This window comes from Branchiostoma belcheri, unplaced genomic scaffold (assembly GCF_001625305.1).
Source record: "Branchiostoma belcheri isolate BF01 breed outbred unplaced genomic scaffold, Haploidv18h27 scaffold10, whole genome shotgun sequence".
NCBI lineage: Eukaryota > Metazoa > Chordata > Leptocardii > Amphioxiformes > Branchiostomatidae > Branchiostoma > Branchiostoma belcheri.
Window position 1 is genome coordinate 5,224,710 of NW_017802380.1, and position 9,330 is coordinate 5,234,039.

A 9,330-nucleotide genomic window follows, 5' to 3' on the forward strand; every position below is an offset into this window, starting at 1 on the left:
TATCCATTGGCCGCCTGTATCCAACGTTCGAACGTTGGATACAGGCGGCCAATGGATACAGGACTGGCCAATATATAAAGTCCCCTTGCCCCACCGAATCTACTTGGAGATTAGGGGTAAGACAGTATCAAATTGGAAGTAGTGGGGAAATGGATACTGTCTGGCAAATGGATACAGGCTGGCCAATTTGATACTTTCTTACCCCCACCGAAAGATCTGCTTGGAGATTAAAAACTGCTACCGCGCCCTGACACACAGAATATGGTACCTAATATCTATGTTAGTCTGTCACAGCCTGCTTCAAAAATTTACAACATCAAAATGGTACGAAAGTAAATCGAATTAAAAAAAACGTGGGCTATGCAGATGACATCTTTATTCATCATTTCACAATCCTTCTGTTCGTTTTTTTGGCGTTCATCCACATATAATCAGTTATTTCATCCCTGTATTTCATGTCGAACGTGGGTGGTTTCCATTTGCAACGTATGTATTCATTACCTTCGCCAAGAAGGTTATGTTTTCAGAGGCGTTCGTGTATGTGTGTGTGTGTGTGTGTGTCTGTCTGTCTGTCTGTCAACACGATAACTTGAGAAGGCCTTGATGGATTGTCTTGATACTTGGTAGGTGGGTAGGTCTTGATGAGACCTCAAAATGATTAGATTTTGGACCCCCTAGCGGCTTGTTATGGTACTGCAGCTGAACTTCCGGTTTTGATATCTCATGATCTAGACATGTTATGGTGATGAAATTTGGGTGGTAGGTAGCTCTTGTGCTGGGGAAGAAGTGACGTGATTTTGGGCCCCCTAGTGGCTTGCTCTGGAACTGCAGGGATATATTCTTGAAAATATTCAAAAGAGGATAACTCAATAACCGGTTGACGGATCGTCGTGATTTTTGGTATGTAGGTAGCTTACGTGATGCTTAATATAATTATGTGACAATTATGCAAATATGGATGTAATTTGCATAATTTATGGGGAAATTCTATAAATCAGCTGCATTCCATAATAAGACAATTGAAGCTTGTGACATTGGTAATTGACAACGAGAGAAACACAGGCAGATATTGATTATGTTAATAATGACTTAATTTGCATAATTAATGAGAAAATTTTATAATTATGTAATGATAACTGCCTGTAATTTCATACTTATGGTATTTGAAAGTTAAGTTGAGGTGAACATCATTAAACATAATTTATTCAAATGAGGACCTCATTTGCATAATTTATTAGGAAATACTAGAATGCCTTGTTTGTTTATATAAGACTGTCTTTTGGTTGAGATTATGATAAAATGATATAATTCATGAAAATTAGGTTCCTATTTCTTAAATCAGGGGGGAATAATCTAATCTATAATTTGTCAGTCATTTGGCGAAGGTATGAGATCGGGGAACTCTAGTTCATTCATGAAATACTCTATGATCGTCCTGCTGACTTCTCATCGACCTCTCAGTAATACTCTTCCCACACTTATATAAGAGAACATCGATCCCGTGTGGGAATAATAATGGTAGTTATAATAGTGATAATAAACAGAGGTGTCTTTCTCATCAGCCCCATGTTGATCCAATCTACCGTCCCCTGCTGATGTTGACGTGATCATTGTCAGGTGATTCTGTACCTGTCAGTCTGAGAGACGCGGGACCATCCCGGAGTCAGCGGGAATACCGCCAGACAAAACCCTCTTCACCGGCATCCCGGCACGGTATGGCGTATCCAACACAGTCGGGGACAGAAGGAGAAACAGAGGGTGCTCACGTAGCCCCTTTTTCAAGGAAAATCCCTGGCTGGTTTCTCGGAAAACAAAACCTCCTACAGGCCGGTGGACTTTCTTTAGGGCAATCGATGCTATTGTGAAGTTTTGGTGAAGTTATTGTGAAGTTTTGAGACTTGACTTTTGCTAACCCGGGACCCGGCCGGGCAGTTTGCGGGAACGAAAAGTATGGTATAAAACACAACAATGAAAATGAAAAGCGGCCTGCAGGTCGATTTGAGCTTCTAATGAATAAACAAAGATTCAAACAAACAAACAAACAAACAAACAAACAAACAGAACACGAAAAGGTAAAAATCATGAGTATTATTTGATAATATTCTTGATATAAATTATCTGTTAGATACGACTTTGAAACCTTGTACAACTTGTGATATTTGGGTAGAGAGAGGATCGTCATCACAGATATATAACTTATGCAAAAGAGAACCAATGATAAACCTGTGTAATACGTCATCGTTTTATAAAGGTCAACATCATTTAGCGAAGGTAAGATACCAGCACATAAAAGCCCGATAAAAACGCATAAAAACATGTGGAAAATAGTTTTAAACCTCTGCTAGGAGTGGGGAGTATTTGCGCTCCATAAATGGCAGTGTACACTTTACCGAGCCCCGGCAGACGCCATTGTTGTGATAAACTGTTCCGTCCTGTCATTTCTCACGTCTGCCACACCCTTCTATAAAATCGTCAACAATCTCGTCCTTTTTCCCACAGCTAACAACATTAATCCCTCCCTCCCCCTAATCCAGCACTGATCTCCCACCTTGTAACAGTAATACCGCAGCTCCAACTCAACAGACGCCTTTGTCAGCTTGTTAACAGTACGTGGACCGGTTCGGGGAAGTCTGATAAGTGTTCATAAGCCCTTAAATTTGTGCAGGGAGTTGGAGCCGTGTGGTTATCCACTTATGTGTCATTTCTGTCCGTGTGGTTCTGTATCACACAATCACTAACCGTCCTACAAGTACGACATCAATAATGAATGGCGAACAGGAAGGACCATTCAGCCTCGGAACCCGAGGATCACCCGGGAAAATCAGTGTCAATTTGTGGGTACAGGCGCGTTTTGTCTCTGCCGAACAATACGGAGCATTCCCTCGTTGTGTGTCCTGTCGCCACGTTAATCTGATAATGACCCTGGTGTTGTCTGACTGTTGACCTGTGATTGTGGAGTGGAGATGATCTTATCTACATTGTATCTGCACAATCGGATCGATGGATGTTCCGGCTCGGCGCGCGAGGCTTACCGCGGGGCCTGCAGGCCGGGGACGGCGGGAATCTCTCTCCAAGCAGAGGTGTAGGCTTCCGCTTAGTTTTAAGGCCTCGTTAGGAGTGTTTATGCGTTTTTGGGCTCTCTTTTTTGTACTGGTATCTTCTTTATCGCCATCCAAACTTCATGTGGTAAACGGGTACTGCTCTGCCGATTTATTACCGTCTTGCCAATTTGATACTTTCTTGCAGCGCGAGCCACCAAAAGATCTGGGTGGAGAGTAGGCGGGACAAGCAGAGGTCTAAGGTTCGGCTTATTGTTTCTAGGCGCTTTCATCGGGCTTATGCACTTACTTCTCTGTACTGCTATCCCTCTTTACGCCAGCCAAGACTGTGGATAATGTCTTGCCGATTTGATACTGTCTTGACGATTTGATACCGTCTTGCAGCCACCCAAAGATCTGCTTGGATATCAGACACAAGTATGTTACAAGTGTTGAGAACTACACGGGCGGGGGTGGATCTGTCTTTTGTGTGATACGAATTACGATCAACTTTTGCTTGTGCGACACATCATGTCACCGGTATGCACGGTATGTGAGCGGTACGAAATACTATTATCAACGTAAGGCCCTCTTTGGGCGAGGGGATTGAATCTTGATATACCAGGAGTATATGTATACATGTATGTGGGATGTATGTAGAAACACCAGATAGATCTCAAGAAAACAGTTACTCAAGCAACTGGATAGATGTTGAAAAGTGTCAGACTTTTAAAGGAGAACCCACTACGTTTCGCCAGTGACTAGGTAGTGGATACTACTTGAAATGTCTGACAGTTTTCAAAATGTATCCTGTATGTTGCTTGAGCAACTGTTTTCTTGAGTATTACACTATAACCTTCATCGATGTATCAAATAGCTCTATGGCTAGACATTGGTTAACAATTTCTGTGTATTCAATTGCAATTAGCCTTCGGGCATGAGATCGTAGAAATGAAAGTTTGGTTGATAAAGAAATACGAATACAAATTCAAGATTTCGGAAGTTGTATCTAATACGAGCTGATTTAAACTCATGTTGGAGATAATCTAGACGCATGCCTTTGTTGACAACAATAAAAGACTGCAAACCCCACACTTTACTTGTTGCTTGGTTTGTGTCTAATGTCGTGCGGTGTATTGTGGACCAGCCATGCCTTGTATTTTACCATTGTTGCGTTACACAGAAGTAAATCTACTAATTATGTGTTAGCTGTACTACACGATCGTTACATCTCACTGCCTATTGTTACATCTTAGTGTTGCTACATGATTGTTACATCTCACTGCCTATTGTTACATCTTAGTGTTGCTACATGATTGTTACATCTCACTGCCTATTGTTACATCTTACTGTTGCTACATGATTGTTACATCTCACTGCCCATTGTTACATCTTACTGTTGCTACATGATTGTTACATCTCACTGCCCATTGTTACATCTCACTACCACACCTGTATGATTTTAAGAAGGGATATGGACTGGCCGACCCTAGGCTGGGTACCATCCTCCGTACTTACCACTGGCTGTCCCTTTTCGTTTGTTACACCTAGCAGTAGGGTGAGTCAGCGGTAACTATGGACGATGGTCGACCAGAAACTTTGAAGAATATACCCAATGGGTTTGAAAGAATCTCACTGTAAAGAATATGTTGATTGATCGATCGATGTTTAGTACTTAAAGTGAAAAAAAAACCACTGTGCTGTTTTGAGCAAAAATATATAATAAAGAAGGACCGGACTGGGAAAAGCAAAACCGCAGAAGAGAAAAGATCACCCATCAGTCCCTTCTCCTGGCCTCCACCAGGCTCCTTCAGAAGTGACTGGAAAGTTCCGCTAAAGAAGTCCTCTTTCCAGCCGTCTCTGAAGCCTGGAAGAGGCTGTCCTTCTCCCACGGAATGTACTGATCCGTCCCTTAATCCAATCCCTCCGGAGGAGACAGATTATCCATGATTCACTAATCTGGTGATAGCTTAATTCTGAGAGTAACATTAAGTGCCTTCCCCATGCCATTCTACTACGTTGAGTGAATGATAAAATATAGCTATAGCTATCCACACGTAATCCCCAAGCAGATGTTTTGGTGTCTGCAAGACAGTATCAAATTGGCCAGGCAGTATCCAACCACTAGGCACGTCAGTATCCATTTTCGTACAGGCACCGCTGACAAAAATGTTCTCTCTATAAAAACGACATTTACCTTGGGACTTCATCAGCAACTGAGCACTTAACTTAATTGAAATATTCACCGACATTTGGTAGTTCGGCGGTACACGTGACACGGTGCATTTCAGTGCCTCACAAAACGAGAGAATATTTCCTTATGTTCTCAACGTACCCATACAGACAAAGGCTGCAAAACTACACTGTAGGTCTGTCATAAACTCATAGGACTGTTTGTACGAGCTCGTATAAGTTGAGCAGACAGTAGCCTCATGTTATCTATTGCTTTCCTTTACTTCTTTATCCTGTACATGTAATTAGCCTTCTTGCATGATTTTGCGAGTTAAGAATTTATTTATCAAATTTAGAAAGGCCACTACAACTTCGCAAACACGATTCTGAGCCCTTTCACCTTTGCAATGATGAGAAGGCGAGAATTCTCAGAGAAGGGAGGACAGGGGTGCCAGAGTGTACAGTGCAATTTTACGGAATACAGTGCAATTTTACGGAATACAGTGCAATTTTACGGAATACAGTACAATGGTATTAGTATACAGTGCAATTTTACTAGTGTACAATGCAGTTTTACTAGTAAAATTGCACTGTATACTAATAAGATTGCACTGCATTCCGTAAAATTGTACTGTATACTAATACGATTGTACTGTATTCCGTAAAATTGCACTGTATGTCTGGCACCCCTGGAGTAGAAACCCACAATAGCAGCCTCCGCGGCCACGCCCCAACACTCTCCTCCTCCGCGAGCCCGCCGCAGCATGGAAATCCAACTATTACAAACGCGTGAGCGGATTTTCATCGGCGTAACTTCCATTTCCATCTATTCTCAAAAGGGCCACACACAGAAACCGCCGTACGAGTGAGTCATTTCAATTATGCAGCAGCCTCTCTCTTCTCGCGGTCCGACTTAAATTGGCCATCAGGTAGTCTCCTCAGACGCAAGACTGAGAGAGCTTAATACCCAGTAGTATGCAAGTGTGATTTGATTAAGAGGCTTTGCTCACACACACGAGTTCGATGGTACCTTGTATCTAGCCTCTAACAGGCCTTCCTACGCGGTACGGATAATAGAATTCGGCAAAAAAGGGAAGAAAAATTCGCCAAGAGAGTCATGATCAGTCCGCGGGAAGGTTAATTTGCCCTTCTAACTGCGAGGGGAAATGAAATACTTGGTCAAACTCCTCTGTCCCTTATTCCCATATTTCGTAAAAATTTTACTGTTGATGAACCTGTGGTGTTAGACTTTGTTTCGTTGTTCACAGAATCATCGCCTGTTAACTCCCTGCTAAAAATGCTTCATGTCGCCCAGCTACATTATTTCTTCAAGCGAAACATGCTTGAAAAGCTTATATATAAGAATAGAAATTAGACATTTATTTACACTCTTATGTGTTCATATATTTGTAATGTATACGTTTATGTTCATGTTCTGTACCCATGCGACCTGTACTTAGTTCTGTAGAACACAAATGTACAATAAAGGTCTTCATTCATTATCTAATTTTGGCACTTATTTTAAAGCGAAATAATAGATGTATCTACAGCCTAAAACGGAAGCTGACCTCATGATGTTACGGTGGATTTACATCAACAAAAAAATCCATGGGCACCTGAAGACGCAGTCAAGCTGAAAATGATGAGCGATTTCGGGGCATTCTCACGGCTAGCTGAATCTGTACCGGGGAACAACAGGCCCCTTGTGAACCCTGTGTACCTGGGAGGGTCCGCTACAGGATTAAATGAAAGGAAAATGGGACCTTTTCTCCCCCGATTCTTCGCAGCAAATGAAAAGTGATTTGTCGCGCACTGTGATGGAAATGGCTTACAAACGAAAATGGCCGCCCTCCGCTTTCTCCGCGAAACGTCGGTTTTGTGCGCGAAGAGCCAGTAATTGGTGCGATTTGAATAATAAATACGGAAGGACAACACTGAACATGGGAGCACAGATGGGGGAACCCCACCCAACCCGCTAACACGGTAAGAAGTGATTACCCGCAAATTAAGGACAAATTAAGCGCACACAGGAAAATGTTTCCGTTGAGTTCTCAATGAGGGAGAAGAAACAAACCCCCGCCATGGTCTGACGGTTACTCAGCCACTGATGTTCTCTTGTCGTCATGGTGACAGTGTGTCGTCTGTCTTTTCCCAGATCTACATGTTCTTGTCTTTGGAAGTTTCCGTCATTTTCCTTTGTGTCTCGATCTTAACATCACAGGGTACCGTATCATCGTCCATCATACACTCCAAGCAGAGGTTTGTGTTTTGGGTTATTTTGGCGTGTTTTAGGCTTTCTTATCGGGGTTTCTTTTTTGCACTGCATTTTTTTTTCGTTGGGTGAAAAAATAATCCAGTGCAAAAAAGAAACCCACAAAAAAGCCTAAAAAACGTCAGAAATGACCAAAACACAAACCTCTGCTTGGAAAGTACATCAGACACGGTATTGAGGAAAATGACGAGGCGGGTGTCTTCAGGCTTTTGCCTTGTCGGACTGCAAGCCAGAAACTGTGACTAGATGACAAACTAAAGCTGTCATGCGACCAAAAACAAGCGCGAAGCGACACAGAAAGAAACGCTGCCCCACAGCCCTACCTCATCTGGTACCCAAACCGGAATAAAATCTCCAAGTTGTTCCAACGATATAATTTGTTACATGTCAGGTATGTGTTGATATTACATGTTGTGTGTGTCTATCAGGGCCTTACTGTAAAGAAGTGTCTTCCACTGAACCACTGGGCCACCCTGACCAAAAACAAACAAACAAACAAATGACCGTGCTTGAGCAGGGTACATTTTCGCTCTAACACAATGACGGTAAACTTGGACATCCAGTTGGGGTTGAAGAACATCTCTGTGGATCTATGGAAACAGCTAGTGACGGCATGGTTCCAAACGTGGAGCTTGCAAAAGGTCATTTGTTCCACGTACCGGACCCTGTATCGAACTAGTGTATTTATATCTTTACACCATGAACGCGTTATCTAACCACAGCTGCGGTTTGGATACGAGGAGTAAGTTTTCTGTTTTAGATTTCCTTCGTTAAAATGTTCCTTTCATGATACAAAAAGTAGTGATGGGGGAACAGTCTTCCATCACGCGCCCCTTCTCCAAACTACTAGTATTAGCAGTACCAGCAATCAACGAAAAACAGACAGGAGAAAGTTTATTGGTAATAATCAAAACAAAATAAGCTACAAGACCATTTGTCTTTTGTCAATATTTAGACAAAGTTTCTTCAAATGGCTCCAACGGTACAAAACAGTCTTTTCCTTGTTAGAAAGGACATGCATTCTAGCTTTGAAAGGTCATTAAAGCAATTTCAAGTGAGACTCTGACAAAAGTAACGCTTTACTTTTACACCAGGAAAAGACAACATCAAAACCACTTTACTGTTACATTCACCAAAACACATCAATGGTAATCTCCAAGCAGATCTTCTGGTGGCTGCACGACAGTATTATACCATTGTCACGGCAGTATCCAATACACCAGCGTTTTGCTGGAGAAACAAAGATACCAGTACAAAAAAAACTGAGAAAAACGTCAAAATACGTCAAAAATAAGCCGAAGTTCAAACCTCTGCTTGGAGAGTACATCAGCGCATTTTGCGTGTTGTATGACGAACATTTCTATGACACAACGTCAACAAGGTGTTGATTTTCTTGCTCGGCGTACATACAGAAATACAATGACGATGTCTGCTACAGTTTGGCTACCGTAACGGTCGTGCGGGTTGACAGTCCCTGTCTGCGTGCCTCCCTCCCACCTCCCGGTGTGCAGAGGACGGTTTACCTGCACAGGTAGGTCACACAACGCCACATCTGTCGTCTTAGACATGGCGTCTGTCTCCTAACGGTCACAGCTGGGAAGCACAACCCACGCGAACCGCCGCCATCACACATCAACTCTGCACAGGTCGTACTCCAGATTTTCTGCGCCATTTTTTCCACCGAATAACACGTTCGTGCGTTCGAAATATATTTCCCGGCTTCATCCTTTATTATTCTTTTAAACATAAACATTATATTATCGCAAAATAATCACACAAGAATGATTTAAACGTAAATGATAGATCAGTGACTCGTGAGTTTATGACGTTGTCAGTTTTTCCTATGTT

The 9,330-nt window shown here is 42.3% G+C and overlaps 1 pseudogene; it reads right to left on the reverse strand.

The window, feature by feature from the left end:
• Positions 1-1,558: 1,558 nt before the first annotated feature.
• On the reverse strand, positions 1,559-9,089 carry LOC109469349 (annotated as a pseudogene).
• Between the last annotated feature and the right edge of the window lie 241 nt (positions 9,090-9,330).